The sequence below is a fragment of the Gymnogyps californianus genome, chromosome 1 (genome assembly GCF_018139145.2).
Source record: "Gymnogyps californianus isolate 813 chromosome 1, ASM1813914v2, whole genome shotgun sequence".
Classification (NCBI taxonomy): domain Eukaryota; kingdom Metazoa; phylum Chordata; class Aves; order Accipitriformes; family Cathartidae; genus Gymnogyps; species Gymnogyps californianus.
The window spans coordinates 119,690,217-119,705,948 of record NC_059471.1 but is presented as its reverse complement, the minus strand read 5'-3'; the positions used below and the strand labels follow the sequence as shown (position 1 = coordinate 119,705,948).

The window sequence follows — 15,732 nt, the reverse complement described above, 5'->3', positions numbered from 1 at the left end:
TTGTCTTATATTACAGCTTATGTGAAACTGTTGCTGTAGCATAACAGGTTTCCTGCCTGACATGTCAGCTAAGCACAACTAAATGATCCAGTGCTACAAGCAACTTCCTTATTGTCACCTATCTCCCCTCCCTGCTCCCTGTATCAGACACGATTAGTTTAAGCTTTCCATGCCTCATACTTTTTTCCTGTTCTATGTTTAACCACAATATCCTGTTTCTGCAGGTGCACATCCTTCTTTGCAGCCATGGTTGTGTCGATCCTGGGGAATATTTTCCAGAAGCTTGTGGATGCACTCACTGTAAGTTTTCTCCCATGTGTACATTAACCGCTTACAGCTCAGCACTGTTGCATGCATTTCTTTTCCATCTCTATATAGGTTCTTTCCAGGACATTAGGACTTAAATTTTTCTTCCTGTCATGATGACTGGTGCCTACTCTGTTAGAATACTTCTTCCTGAGCAATTCCTCAGCTCAGTACTGTCATCAGAACAACGTACCCTGTATATGCTAAACAGAATCACAAACAGGTGAAATCAAGAGCAGTGAAGTGTGAAGTAATAGAGCAAGTTGACACTTTGCAAAGAATTCCTTTCATATGTTAAAATTTTGATGTTTGAGAAGTTTTCGGGTCTTCCTGTTTTTGCCATCTCTAGAAGGTGATATTAAAAGTTGAAAAGCTGAGTCATAAAGAAAGTCAAACCCTTCTGTTTCAGTGTTCTGAAAATCAATGGGTTGATGAACCTTGCAGGCAGGCATTCAGCCTTTTGGTATGCAGAAAGTTGTAATTTTTTTATACTGAATCTTTCATTTGAATATATGATTGATTGGGGCTGTTGGTTTTGATCTTTTTTAAACTTGTTTGAGAAACATTTACTGTGCTGCTTGGTTTTTGCCCCAGTCCTGCCAAAATAACACTGTCAGAACCAACTGTGCTTTCCAACTACTTAGAGAAATAACTCCCTTCTGGAAGGGATAAACAGGTTTTGAATCAGACTTCATATACCTAACTTCCAGCTAAAACAGGCATGGAAGGCAGAAGGCCAGAAGAAATGTAGAAAAACTTACAGAAAAGAGAGCTTTTATGTAAGGTAACAATACAGGTCAAGAAGACCCATAAAGCAAAAGGGAAAGAATAAGGGATTAAAGATGCCTGATGACCAGTAGCCAAGGCAAAACCCTTCAGAGAGAAATAGTTTCTGCTGCAGGCTTTTTACAGTGCTTATGCCAATGTGGACTTAATACTGATTTGGGCATCTATTGGAATGAAGAAGTACTGTGGGAAAGCAATTTTTACTACCAGAATCCATGTCTGAGAGTTACAGCCAGCAACAGTACTCAGCCATGGGATTTTTCTTTACTGTACTTTTTGAGGTTGCAAAGGTAAAACAAGTTATTTAGCTTTTATATGAGGGAAATACTATATTTTGAATTCATATTTTTAGAAAACAGTTTTACTGAAAGCACTAGCAAAAGAAGTAACTTTGTGTCTGTCTCAGGTAGCAGTTTATTATTTTCCCCATCTAGAGTGTGATTAAATCATACCTTCATAATTTAATCCACTGTATTCACATGAAATATTTTCTTCCAGGCTGAGAGAAGTTTCTGTCTCAAAGTTGTATATACATTTGTAAAACAGAGGCATTGTGTATAGAAAAGACAACTGTCCTTGAAACAATGAGCTTAAATACAAATGAGCAAGAAAGCCACACCAGAGAAATGTTCATAGCCTAATGGAAAGAGCACAGGCAACAAAATGGAGAAACTTTAATTACTAGTGCAGGATATGGCTTACTAGGGATAACAGAAATGCAACAGAATCTCAGTGATGACTGATGGACAACTGTTATTAGGGTGTGTACTGCTATCATTATATGAACAAAAACAGATTTGGCATCACAAGAGCCGGGCAGGGAGCAACAGTCTATCCTACTGATAGGAAAACACTAAAAGAAAGGAGAACTAAGAGTCAAATGGAAAACTTTGGGTTGAAGTTGCTTTCTTGAGGATAACAAAAATGTTCTATTGTCATAAAACTCAGGCTTTTTGAGAAAGCATGTTTGATTTTGGCTAAAATCATAAGCAGTGTCACTGTAATCTCATTATCGAGATAGGAGTACCAGCAGGGATTGTCCCCACAGGAGGTGTAAATTTGTGTTTCAGAAGTGTAGTACAAATGGAGTTCATTGGTACTGATCCTGACCACCTTTATGGAAATGATTAACTCAAGTGTGTACTGGATGTCTCGCAGCATTCAGTTTCATCACCTTGTAAGAGAGATGCATCAGGGCAGCTTGGATTATTGTATTATTGGTTTCTGGGGGAGATTATGCAACATCTTCTTGTCCTGTGAATTAGGAATTCTTTGGAGGGTAGATATTCTGGTTTGGCCAGTATAAGTGATTTCTTAATCACTGATGATACCAGATTGCAGTTTTCGGTGATTTATTTTGGTAATGTTATCATAGAGGTTTAATTTGCCTCAATCTCTGTCTCTTTTTGAAAAAGAGAAATAGGATTTTCATTCTTGAAAACCAGTTTCCAGGCAATGGAAGTATATTTTATTTCACATCATAGTAGCTGTGCTGTGTCTCTAAATGGTGTGATCAGTTTGTAAACAGAAGTTGGAGAGAAGAGCAGAGGTGCAGTAAGAAAGAAGAAAACACCAGGACACACATTATTAGATTGCAGCCCATTTCAGTATCTAGTTAATTCAGCTTACAGAGATAGTTTATGTTTAGAAACAAGTGCCTTCCTAGGTGGGGCTAGCAGGTTGATAAGACAGAGACCAGTACATCAGTGGTAAGACTGCATCATATAAGCAGACAAATTGGAAAAGAAGAGGCACGACAAGGTCAACATGGTGTCTTGACCAGATTATTTTAATGATTCCTAAAAAGCCATCTTCTCTGGGGCTTGTCTTGTTACTGGTCAAACCTAAAAACCCGACCTCTTTTGGAGCATGCTTATCACTTCAGAAACCCGGGGAATCTCGTGATTGCTCTAGGGCCATTAGCCCTGTTTCTCTCAAAGCAACAGATCAGGCCCTCCAGAAATGAATTCCTACAGCAACATTACTCAACGTGAAACAAGGTTGTAAAAGATTTCCCTGAGGCTCAGAAGAGGTATTATGCGTCCAGACCATATTCTTTTAAAGGCATGTATTACTTTAAAAACGTAGAGGCAGGCCATAATTTTTAACCTTATCTAAAAGCAGTTTGATATACTAAAAAAAAAAAAAGTAAACATTACATTGATATATTTGCCCATATCTGATAATGCAGAGAGCATATATTCCAAAACAGTTCTCAAACGACATGTTAACTATAATAAACCCCACGCTGTACCCTTTTAAACCTTGGGTGCCTGTAAAGGTGTGACTGCGGCAGGAGTTTCTAGCGGTAAGGTCTGAGAGGAGGTGATGAAGGTTTTTTCATGTATTTTTCTGTCCTGCCCTTACCCAGATACAAGCCAAAAGGAGTCTTGCTGGCCTGTAGCAGGGCTGCCGAGCGCTCCAGTGCAGTCTGAGTTTTGTTTTCTCTTTAAAAATATTATACCAGCTAGGGGCATCCTGTCAGCCCAACCAATGGTTTAAAATTGCCTCCTGCCAGCTGAGTTATTTCCCTTCTTAAATCGCTCTACCGGACAAAACCGTCAGGGCCCCGAGGGCACTAGCAGGCCCTGACCCCCTTCCCCAGGCTCCCCCTACCCTGCCCAGGGCCCAGGACCCCATGTCAGCTCCCCAGGGCCGACAGCCCCTGCCCCACTAATGCCACAGCAGGGCCCGTCTCCAGCTCTCCACAGTCCTGCCCGGTCATGGGCCCTGCTGAGGTGGGCCCACATCCCAGCCTGGCCTCGACCTGTCCAAAGGGAGGTGCCCTCTGCCTGGGGCTGGGGCTGCTGCCGGTGCCCCCGGCCTGCCCTGCTCCCTGGTAGAGGGGTGTCAGGCAGGGCCTCGCAGCCAGGGCCAGGCTGGGGAAATACACCTTAGGCTGCGAAGGACCGGTGGGATTTTCTTTGTTTCTGTCACAAACGTGTTTCTAAGTAGCCATGCGGCTGGGCCCCCTGCTCCCCAGTCGCTTTCCCCACCGGCATCGCAGTGCAGGCGGGCTCTCCCGGGAGGCTGTGTGTCTCTGCTGGCATGTTTTGAGCTCAGGGAGGATCTTCTTTTCCTCAGGAAGGCTGAATCCAGTGAAATCTTGTTGGGTTTTTTTTCAGTCTGTGGTGTGTTTTGGCTTATTTCTGGTCTTTTGTCACCGTACTCACAAAGGCACAGCTGTGTTGAAAAAATCAGAAATAAAAGAGTTAGCAGTTGAGTATTCAGATGGCCGCCATTTGCAGCCTGCGTTTGGATGTAGATGAAAGGCCGAAAGTTTGGCTTTCTGGCAAACAAGGGCAGAATTTTTTCTGACAAAGCCTGCAATGGTATGCAAGCCATGGCTGAAAATCATCCCCCAGAAGGGTCACTCTAGACCAGGCTCTGAATTTTACGGCTTTCTGTAGTGCTGCTTTAGGGTACAAAACCCACATCTGACACCAGACTTGGTGTTAGCCTGGAAGAGGTTTTAGATTCTTCCAGTTCCCTGTTGTTGACTTTAAACTTTTACAACTGGGGCGTAATTTGTTTGGGCCTGGGAGTGCTTCTGCCCTGAACTCGATGTTGCCAATAAAGGATAGGAACTTGCTAATCTTCGCTACAGTCATTTATTTAAAAAGGAAACACTTGACAACAAATGATGTCAATACTGCCATTTGCTCTCAGCTATTTGCTCATTTGTTTTCAGTGTGGAAAAAGCATCTAACCATCTTCCTAATGAATGTAACTCGTTCTTTCCATTCTGCAAGAGCTCTTCATTAGAGAGTACCTGCTGCAAATAGAGAGAGGCGTCTGACAGACTTTCTACGTACGTGGGCAAATTCTTTCATTGCCTTCTAGGTTCTTTTTTTAGGTTTGGACGAGGTTTTTTTTAAACAACTCTTTAGTTGCTTGAATGGTGTCTCCCTACTGCATACTCAGTTTCTCACAAGTAGATTAACATGCAATTATCTCAGTGTTAAAACAATCCAACCACTTTTTAACATGACTGGATATTAAAGGTTCGTATAGCAGATTAATGTAATTAAGTTTTAAAAACAGTTACAGTCCAGAAGTACATGGAAACACTGCATCAATCAAAACTAATGAAAGTAGCCATAAATATAAATGGACCAGTGCTTGAGATGACCTAATGTTACATATGCATGTGCTTTCTGGTATAGACTTCAAATAATTTTAGCCATTTTGAAAGATGGTAATTTAAGTTTTAAGTTACTTTGACAGATGAATATTTATCATATTTGTCCTGGTTTTGGCTGGGACAGAGTTAAATCTCTTCTTAGTAGCTGGTACAGTGCTATGTTTTGGATTTAGTGTGAGAATAATGTTGATAACACACTGATGTTTTAGTTGTTGCTAAGTAGCGCTTATCTTCAGCCAAGGACTTTTCAGTTTCCCATGCTCTGCCAGCAAGCAGGTGTGCAAGAAGCTGGGAGGGAGCAGAGCCGGGGCAGCTGACCTGAGCTAGCCAAAGGGGTATTCCATACCATGGAACGTCATGCCCAGTATATAAACAGTGGGGAGTTGGCCGGGAGGGGCGGATCGCTGCTCGGGCATTGGTCAGCGGGTGGTGAGCAATTGCATTGTGCATCCCTTGTCTTTTCTTGGGTTTTATTTCTCTCTTTTTTTGTTGTATTCCTTTTCATTACAATTATTATTATTATATTATTATTATTCTTAGTTAGTACTGTATTTTATTTTACTTTAGTTATTAAACTGTTCTTATCTCAACCCATAAGTTTTACTTTTTTTTTTTTTTTCCTCCTCCCCACCCCACTGTGAGGGGGGAGGGGGAAGTGGCTGCATGGTGCTGAGTTGCTGGCTGGGGTTAAACCACGACAATATTCTTCTGAAGTTAAGTTAGCAGAGGGAACATAATTTTTTTTTTTTTTACTGAAAAAGCAATATTTATCCGTAAAGAGAAGCAGAAAAATGGTTTAAGAAGCGGATCTTAACTCTGAATATCTATTTACATAATAAATGTTCTTGCTTTGGATCAATTGAAAAGGAGTAAATTTTGAGGAAAAATTGCAGAATATGCTCTCATATAAGGTGAGAACTTTACCCTTGAGGCCAAATCTTCACTTGTGATGGTGTACAAGGTTTTTCGCATCTTGTGAAACCAAACATTTGTGAAATCACTAACAAAACCAGGGATAATAGGTTGGCATTATATTAGATTTTCAGATCCCTGATTTTGAAAAAGGTATGCAATAGTCTATTTTTCGTTTTTATCTGCAGCCACACAGAAATAGCAGTCTTTCCAGTAACAGTCTCTTCTTTATGGACATGTATTGTAAATTTGCATATTTGTACAGTGTGGAATTAATATTACAACAACTAGATTTTGGAGACTTTTTCTCTTAGGTGTTCCCACAGGAATGTACTTACCCACTTTCACTTATTGCTCCACGCAGAAGTCCTGTACAGGACTCTCTGCACTCCATTTTTCTTTCAGATGCAGAAATACATTCTCATATACAGATTACAAAGTGAAGGAAAGAAATGAGAGCTGGTGAATGTGAAGAATATGACTTGAAGAACCACCAGAAAAGCAAAACTGTAGGATTATCTAATACAGCATCACACCTAAACACCTCTGTGCTGATGTGATAGTTGGAAAAGAGTTTATAAGATTACAGATGTCCTAAACCAAGACATTCTTCAGATTTGTGATAGAGGATGCTTAGGCATCCACAGAGTCCACCTTAATTACATATGATGCTCTGTGGCCTTGGTCCCATATCAGATTCTCCTGGCAGGTTAAGGTCTGATCAGGGTCTCTGGTGAGACGCCTGGAACTATTGATCATTCAGCTAATGATACTGGGAGATGAGGAAACCATCGAAATAGCTTTGCCTTGTGTAAGCAAAAATACAGGATGTTTTTGACATGCAGTGTTTAAAATAGTGCCTTGGCTCTGAAGGCATAAAAGTTTGTGAAGAACATTGGCAAGGTGATCGTTTCACTGAGGTCAAAGCTAATTTCAGGGTCATGCAGAATGTATGGACTGGTCCACAAGGAGAGCTTTATATCTCTTTATGAAAGGCATGCAAGTTACAGTGACATGGGTCCTAATTTTGAACAACTTAAACTACACCATCTGCATTTAACAAAGCTCCATATGCATGGGTATGATCTAGCTTGGCTGCCTGTATTTGTTAGTAACACATGCAAAATAGATACCAACGTACAGAATCTGAAGATACTTTGGCAGGCTTTGTGGGAGGAACTGGAAATGTTTGCGGTGTCCGTTCCACCTTCACTGACCAGACAGAAAACTAGGGGCAACAATCATCCCAGGACAGAATTGTTGCCTCCTGTTGAGAAGCGCATTGATACATACATTTGCCAAATTCAGCCTATTGGTCATCCAGTCTTAGCCAATGCTTTCTTTTTTTTTTCTTTTTTTTTCTTTTTTGGCAGAAAACTTCACACCTTCTTCCCCTAGGCAATCTGGGCAGACAGTGTGTAATTTTAGATGTCCATATTCAAAGCCCAATCCTTTTGCCATTGATAGCGCACTGCTATGCAAATTTCAGCATAAGGGGTCTGTGGACTTCAGTTTAATGAAGAACAAGAAAATTAATCCTTCTTTGGAAATGGAAGGTTCATTGAGCCAAACAGCCCTGGTTACCCAGGACACAAACCAACATCCAAATGTTTGACTCATAAGGGGGTTCTTCTATGCTCTGCAGTAAAAGGAATTGGTTTGCTGTTTCTTCAAAGAGCATTTAACACAGTCTGTAACTGAGAAGGGATTTAGCAGGGGAATGCTTATTGTTCATCTGGTGCAGTTAGTTCTGCTGGAGAAAACTCTAGGACCTGAGCTACACTTAGCTGGTTCTTCCCCTGAATTGTGAGTACTTGAAATACTTGGGATTTCTAGATGGTGTGTGGAACTTCTTGGTTGAAATAGGCAAAAATCCAGGTGAACCAAAATAAAATTTTCTATACGCTTGCATGTGGAAAAAGGATGGAGGTAGTCAGATATGTATGTGCCTTTGGTTGTCACAGGTGACCTGCACGGCAACTCTTCTGACTCTGACTGTCTTCATAGCTCTGGAAGAGCAACACAGGACTAACAGTCTCCTAGATCTAGCCCTCTCATGGTCGTACCCCGTCTTTCCCTACCCCACCCAGTAAGTCTTTGATCTGAAGCAGAGTGGATTGCTGGTGAACACTGGGGATGAGAGACATCTTGCTTTAGGAGGGTTTTGTGAATCATCTTTTTATAAGAGATGGCAGCAGCTGAGGTAGCTATTCTACTGGATTCAGTAGTTCATCTTCAGGCTGGACTGTGTATCATTATGAGATAAAAACAAAACACTGAATTAGGAAAAACAAAAAAAAAATCCAAGCTAAGTCTTTATAAAAAAAAAGTAAATGGAGAACACAGCATGATTGAAAAGTGAGAGGGATCATGAATGTCTGTTTTCACAGAAATCTGGATGAGAAGGATTGGGCTGACTGTAATAGATTCCTCCCACCCCTGTTTCCCCCCTTTCCATTCTGCTTCCTCTGATATGGAGATTTACACTGACCTCTGGGCTCTTACATCTTGCAATTTGCCAGCTCTTTGATAGAAAGCACATTCTGACTGGCCACTTAATTCCTTTCTGATCAGTATTACGTGACACCAGCAATCAGAGGGCCTTTGATTCACCAGGACAAAAGGGAGAATGGAAATGTACTTTTTTCACCCTAACAGAGCATTGCCATAGTCCCATGAGCTGGCTGTAATCCTGGTTTCATTTTTTCTATCCTGTTCTTTAGTGATGTTAGAAACCCAGCTTAAAGACTAATCAAGAACAAGATAAGACAAGGTCTTTTACCATTTGAATACCAAGGGAATAAATCTTTTTATCTCTCCCTAACTTCAGGTGCAGAAAGTGAAAAACCTTTTTTATATTAACACTGAATAGGACTGGTCCATTCTACTTTGCCTGAAGCATTAGTTTCATTTCTAAAAGGACACGTATTTAACCACATAAAACAGTAAGAAGTGTAAGAGGAAAATGTGACTATTTTCAGAAAGGCGACACTTAAAAGAAGAGACAGGAAACACATTAAACAGTAGATGCTGACGCCTCTAACGGCCTCCTTTATCAAACCAAGTCCTGGGGAACTGTGGAGGTGACAGGTAGAAGTCTCTGCATTCAGCTCTTTGCAACTTAATTGAAGACCCAGAGATATAGCAGATGCAGGCAGTGAAACCACCCTCGATTAAAGTTGTGACTGAAGGATTCTGGAGAAACTCCATTAAATATTAGTTCATTAATCTGGGGACAATTTTTTCTTTACCAGTGAAACTAGTTTAAGACTGAATATGTAAATAATAAGGGTCAAAATAAAAAAGGAAATGGAATTTAGAAGTCAGGAGAAATGTTGTCTTTCAGTTTCCTGTGTTATACCTACTTTCTGCTAGGTGCTCCTGAAGACCTGCTCTGCTTTGTGTATGTAAATAGTGTATATACTCCTTTCCTGAGGATATCCCATGATGAAGAGTTGATGTTTAATCAGTTTTTGGAGTATTGCTTGCACCTTGTTTACCAAACAATGGTGTAACTGCATATTAAACCAGAAAAACCATCTCCTTTCCTTATTCAAAATAAGACTGTAGATTGATTCTTTTAGCTTTATATATGTGATACATTAAAGTGTTTTTAAATCTGAAATATGGCAACCTGAATATCTTGGGGTGGAGGGCTGAAATAACTAGGAAAGTACACAGCCACCATTAACATGAGAAGATTTCTCAAGCAGAAGAATCTTCAGTCATTTTGAAGCTACTGATGTTGGGAAATTTTAGGCAGATTTGGAACATTATCAAATAGATAAACTGTACTTACTCTATGCTATTTAATCATATTCAAAATCTTTCTCAGGTTGTTTGATCAAAGCTGTTGTCAGCTTTGTAATTTTTTAAGTGAAGGATTCTATCTGATTTTTACAGGAGAGACTTAAGCACAATAAATAAGCAGAAAGGAACTGATAAAAAGAGCAAGATTTTTAATCTGATAAAAGTTATTTTGACAAAATTCTACCTCAAGAAAATTTTTAGAACATTTTGGATTTTTATAGAACAAAAACAAGTTTCTAACCTCATAATCAAAGTGTATCTACCAGAAACGTGTATTTTTTATTTAAATTTCTGTTTTCATGAATTAACTTATGCAACTAACCATAATGGTCTCTGTGTATATTACTTGTATAAATCATCAGATCTAGAAAAAGTCTTGTCTAGCTGCAGACATGGTGCTTCAGGCGTTAAACTGCTGAACTGCTTAGCAAAGGTCTTTCTTCTAAAAGGAGCTACCGGGTCAGCTGTGACCCAGGCCAAACAGAACTTGGGAAATTAAGGAATCATTCCTTCTATAAAAACTACATTTGCAACTCCAGTTGCAATTAGAGGTACTGGAGGGTCTGCCTGCATATATAGAGAGTGTTCTTGTCCAGCATGGGAGAAAAAATCCCTGGAGGTTTGGGGGAGCTGAAGGGAATAATACGGGAATAGTTGCTGGAACTCTTTAGTTATGAAGTGAGGAAAAAATTGTCAAGATCATAACGACGGAAGTTACGTATAAAAAAGGAAGTAATTAATTGAACACTTAAAATGGTGTGAATTATGTGCTTAGCTCTTCTGTTTTATGTAAATACGCACCCTCCATATGTGTCCTGCGTTCTGTGCTCTGCTCCTGTGGAATGCGGTACATCTGTGCACAACTGCCTGAATAGTGTGTGGTCTCACGCCATAAATATTGCCTTGCACTTCATGCTCAAGTTCACATGTTGGATTGTCTGGAAGCAGAAATGAAAGTTCCCAAAAATTATGTGGAAGGTTCTCTTGGAGCTTCTATCCCGATTAACCAGACGCATTATTCTTCTGAGTGATACCTAGGAGCTGGCTTTAGAATTCTTGATATCCACCTTTAATTGCAAGGAATGAGAACGTGCTATGTCCAAAACCACTAAAATGTGGTGAGCTTTCTCATTTTCTGACTTTTAAGATCGTAAGCCATCCAGGACTTTGTTTTGCCTTTTTATTCTTTTAACTGGAAAGAATGTGATCCCTGACCAGTTTTGGGGTTTGGGTTTTTTTCACATTCTCCAATAGAGAAGAATGAAAATAAACTGGCAGATGGTGTTTTTTTGCTGCTATACTTCCCAAAGTGGCTGCTCCTTTTGAATAACCCAGGTTTTTTATGCCCAGGTTGAGAAGCTCTATTTTGGGTGTCCATCATGTGACAGCTAGTGGGTTTTTTTTTAAATTTTGCATTGCAGGCATACTTTTCAAGTTTTCTTTCACCTCACTTAGGTTTTGTTCAGGAAGCTGACTGAACATTCCCTGGCAGGAACATTTCCACACACCCTGAGAAAACAGGAAGATTATCCAAGCCATACGTTACCCAAGCATGGACTCTGACATTGCTGTGCTTGTGAAGCTGCTTGACAACTCCTTGTTGAAGAGGAGGCAGAGGAGAGATCAGCTGCCTGCTAGAATAAGCCTTCCAGCCCTGCAGTGACTTCAGGGTGAAGGATTACAGGATCTGTAAGTGTAATCCACCTGCCTGAGTTCCCACTGTAGAGCCAAATCAAATCTACAGTTAATCCATGTGGAGTAATCTTTGTTGTAAAGCCACTGCCAGGTAGAAGGACTACAGGTAGACTGAAAAAAAGTTAAAGTAACTTTGAAGGTTACAATTGACTGTTGTCAATAAATGAGTATTTGACATAGGAACCTGGCAACGATGTGAATCTGTATTTTTTCATTCCCTTTGCATGACAATAAACAGAGAGAAAACCTATTTTAGCTTAGTTAATAGAATTCATTGATAAGTATCGAGTTTAGAAGGATTTTAGAAATATTTTAAATTGAATATAACAGCATGAATATGTACAACTGAGACAAGAGCGTATGTTTTAAGTTGCTAACAGAGGATTAAGAAGATATAAGAGTCAAAGTACTAGGAAAAGGAGAAGCAGCTTAAATCACCTGTCTTGATTTTATTCATAGCAGACTGAGTGCTAAATAAAAATTCTGCACAGTGTTAGTGAGAGCAAAAAATGTTATTGTTTTTATGATTGTGGTAGTTTGTGAAAGGGATTCAATAACACTGCTCTGCATAATCAGGATCTAGTTGCAATGACCCAGGAGTCCACTTCCAGTTCTGTGCCCCTATAGCTAATATTTAAAAGGGAGAGGCATAATGGAGATGAATGGATTTTTTCAGCTATCCGGAAAAAAATAACTCTACTTCGTAAACTGAATGCCCTTGCTAGTTCTTCTGAGATATGTGTAGAAGGTATCTACTGACTGTGGAAGATGCTTAACCTGGCAGTGGATCACTGAATGCTGGATCTAATTAGCAAAGTCAAGATGGTTTTCTCAATGTCCTCTAAGTAGGTAAGACTTGAACATCTTGGATTTGACATACAATCCTCAACCACTCCTCTGACCTTGACTATGAACTTCTGGTCAATCAGATGAAGTTCTTTGTGTTTCCTACATGAAAAGTGGGGAAGAGAGATTGTTCTGCCATTTTGAAACTGTTCACTTCTTATTATTGTGTTGCAATTAGAAGAATCTTGAAGAAAAACTGAGTGCTTGAAGCACTCTGGAGATCACACTGTGTGGCCAATGGGAGGAGTGGCAATGGATACAGTTAAATGACTAAGAAAAGACACGTTATTCTGGATTTTGTGATGTACTTGAGTACAAAGATGAGGCAAACAGTCCAGCATACAAATAATTCACTGTTCTACAGGGGAGGACCAGACACTTAGAGTGTGTTTAAAGCATCAGTATTCTTTTAACACAGAAGATTTTTTTTTTTTTAATATGACCTTATTGCTTTTTCATCTTGCTATTAGAACCCACAGTCTGGTTATTGAAGACAGATCAAAATTAGAAATTTTCACTTCACAGGAAATGAACATTTTCAGCATAGGATTTTATTCTGAATTTAAACTAAAACTCCTATTTTTCATAAAATAAAATGTTTGAAAGAAGTATTTTTGGGTAACTTGAACTACTGCACTCAAAGCAAACATTTTGTCTTTTCATTTTTAATTATGAGATATATTATATGTCTAACATTTCAATAGAGTTGAAGGACAAACCGCTTATCTATAAACAAAAAATATTTTATTTGAAATTAACAGCTGCTACAGGAAGTGGTGATTTTAACCAGATTAGCATTTTCTCAGAAATATATCCTGCTAGACAATATTTGACTGTTTCAGTTGTTATTAAGTAGAATAAAACCGTTTTGATGAATGGTTGGGCATGGACAGAGAAAGGTTTTGATTTCACTCCAGTGACTCAGGTATTATGTAGCAAAGCAGTACTTATGAAACCTGGGCTTCTGTGATGATCGAATTGCAGTGTGTATAAAATGAAAACAGCTAGTTATGTTTTCTAACTTTTGTTTTGTTTTTCTTCTTCTCTTCCCCTATTTTATATGAAATCACGTGATGAAAATATGAAACATTTTAGAACAGTTACTTGTAGCATACAGATACTGTGAAATACATAAACAAATCAAATATTAATTAGAAAAAATTAATTTATCTCCTGTTAACTATCCTTTGATTCATGAGCAGTAGTTAATTTAAACATGGGCATAGTTTATAAAAGGAATTGAGCCTGAAGCTGTTGTACCCAGTTCATTTAAAAGCCAATTTTATGTACTGTTCTTTCTGTGATCAATTGCTGTATGATTTGAAAAGTGCATATGGCAGAAACAACAATTGCCTCTTATGGAAGCAGGTCCCTGCTGCCTTCCAGCTTGATGCGTGGCTCCTCTACCTGCCAGCGCACTGGAGCATTCTCACTGAGAGAAGCTCCTGAAGAGACCGTTATTTGCTCTGGGGGTGTGCAGGCTGGACCATACCCTACATACAAGCCTGTTTTGGGGCATCATTCAGCATGTAGAAGCAAACAGCCACAGACCCTGCCCTCCTTGAGACTTGCGGTGCAACCCAGCTGCAATGCTTTGCTTGGATGTGAGCCTAGGTGCAAAACACCTTCGCTCCAGCTCAAAACTTCAGGCAATCCTCCCACATGGGTGCCACTGCGCTGAACCTCCCTCACAGAAATTAAGTGGCTCCCAATGTCATTACTGGGGGAGAGGAGTGAGGCTGGGAGAAGCAGAGGACTTGCTTTCTATTGAGAGCAGTGATGGATTTCCCTATGCAGTTTAGAGGTTACAGCCTCAGACGGGGAAAGCCAACGCAAGGAATCACTACTCTGTTTCTGGAAAGGTAAGACTACTAAAATACCACATGACGGCCGAGAGATCTTCAGCTGGTAGAAATCATTACTGCTAAGCTGATATCAAAGGAGCAGCAGCACTGATTTACACTAGCTGAGGCCAGGGGGTAGGCCAGTGTGGGGGCAGAGGGATAGAAGTACAAATGAGCTCTTGGAAGACAAACCTTCATTTTCATTGATATAGAACTACATTTAATTTGCCAGTATGGATTCAGAGTAGTTATCAAGTTTATTTATAATGGTGAGGATAGAAATTCATCAAAGAGAGCTTTCCTCACAGTCTCTGTTTTATATCTGTAATAGAAGTGAAAAATAACCAGTGGAAGTGAAGTCAGTCGCTTTATGCGGCATTGAAAGTTTTATGTTAGTATATTATAAAATAACAAACACATAGGCATTACTTGTCTGGGTTAATAGTATCATATGCCATCTATAAACTTATAATTTATTAATTACCAAACAAAGAGCAGCAAGCTCTTTAGCATCTGGTAATTAGCCTACAGGAAGCAAACATCCTGATCTGCTAATACACTATTCATCTCTGTTGAAATTAGAAAACTGTGGTCTAACCTTTGCTGAGAATCACCTAGCCTTTTCATATTAACCATTATAGCTGCAGATGCTGTATTTACCACTGCAGTGTGACTGATAGTGACTTCTGGATGGATTTCTCATGGTGGCTTCTTTCAAGCTGAGCAATGTGCACTGCCCCAGGACCACCTTCCCAGACCCCAAGTGCTCCCATCCTGCAGTCCCAGGCTGCCCGTCATAAGTCCTTCAGAGCTACAGCTATCTTGTGCCTTTTATAGAGTATTGCTGCAGGGTTGTTTAGTTTGAGAGGAATCTCTAGACAAATAACTCAGTGGCTGAAGCAATTTCAGCAAAACATTTGGGGCTTTTTGCTGAGAGGAGTAAGACGACTTTTGAAAACTGGAAGTGTCCACGGAAATGTGAGATCCTTTCTCAAGAATATTCTTCCAGAGGTATTTCTGATCAAAATGAGAGAAGCCAGTATGCTTTTCAATGATGACACACAAGGTGACTATGAATACCCACCTAAGTGTAGGACAGCTGGGACTGAGCTACACCTGCCCTGCCCTGCCCTAGCTGCAGGAGGGCAACTGAACTCGGGTTTTCTGCATCTCATCTGAGTGCCTTAACCTGTGCCCCTTGGAGGACTCAGCTGGAGTTACCTAGGCTCCTGAGCAAGCTGGTTTCAGAGGCACCACCACAAACGCTTTGAGAGAAATTTTTTAATAAGGACAAATTCACCAAAAGCTGCTGAGCTCAATGTTGTGCAAGTAGCAGCTTCTCCAAGATCCTGGCTTTTCCTGCATTGGTGGGGTTGTTGCTCCTGCAAG

General features: G+C 40.0%; 1 long non-coding RNA gene across 1 annotated transcript in view; it reads left to right on the top strand.

The window, feature by feature from the left end:
* LOC127029314 (uncharacterized) overlaps positions 1–11,736 on the top strand; it is a 119,100-nt gene extending 107,364 nt beyond the window's left edge. Inside the window, exons 4-5 of the long non-coding RNA XR_007768177.1 lie at positions 225–300; positions 11,414–11,736. This is a non-coding gene — a long non-coding RNA (uncharacterized LOC127029314). The remainder of the gene's footprint in view (positions 1–224; positions 301–11,413) is intronic.
* Positions 11,737–15,732: the final 3,996 nt, after the last annotated feature.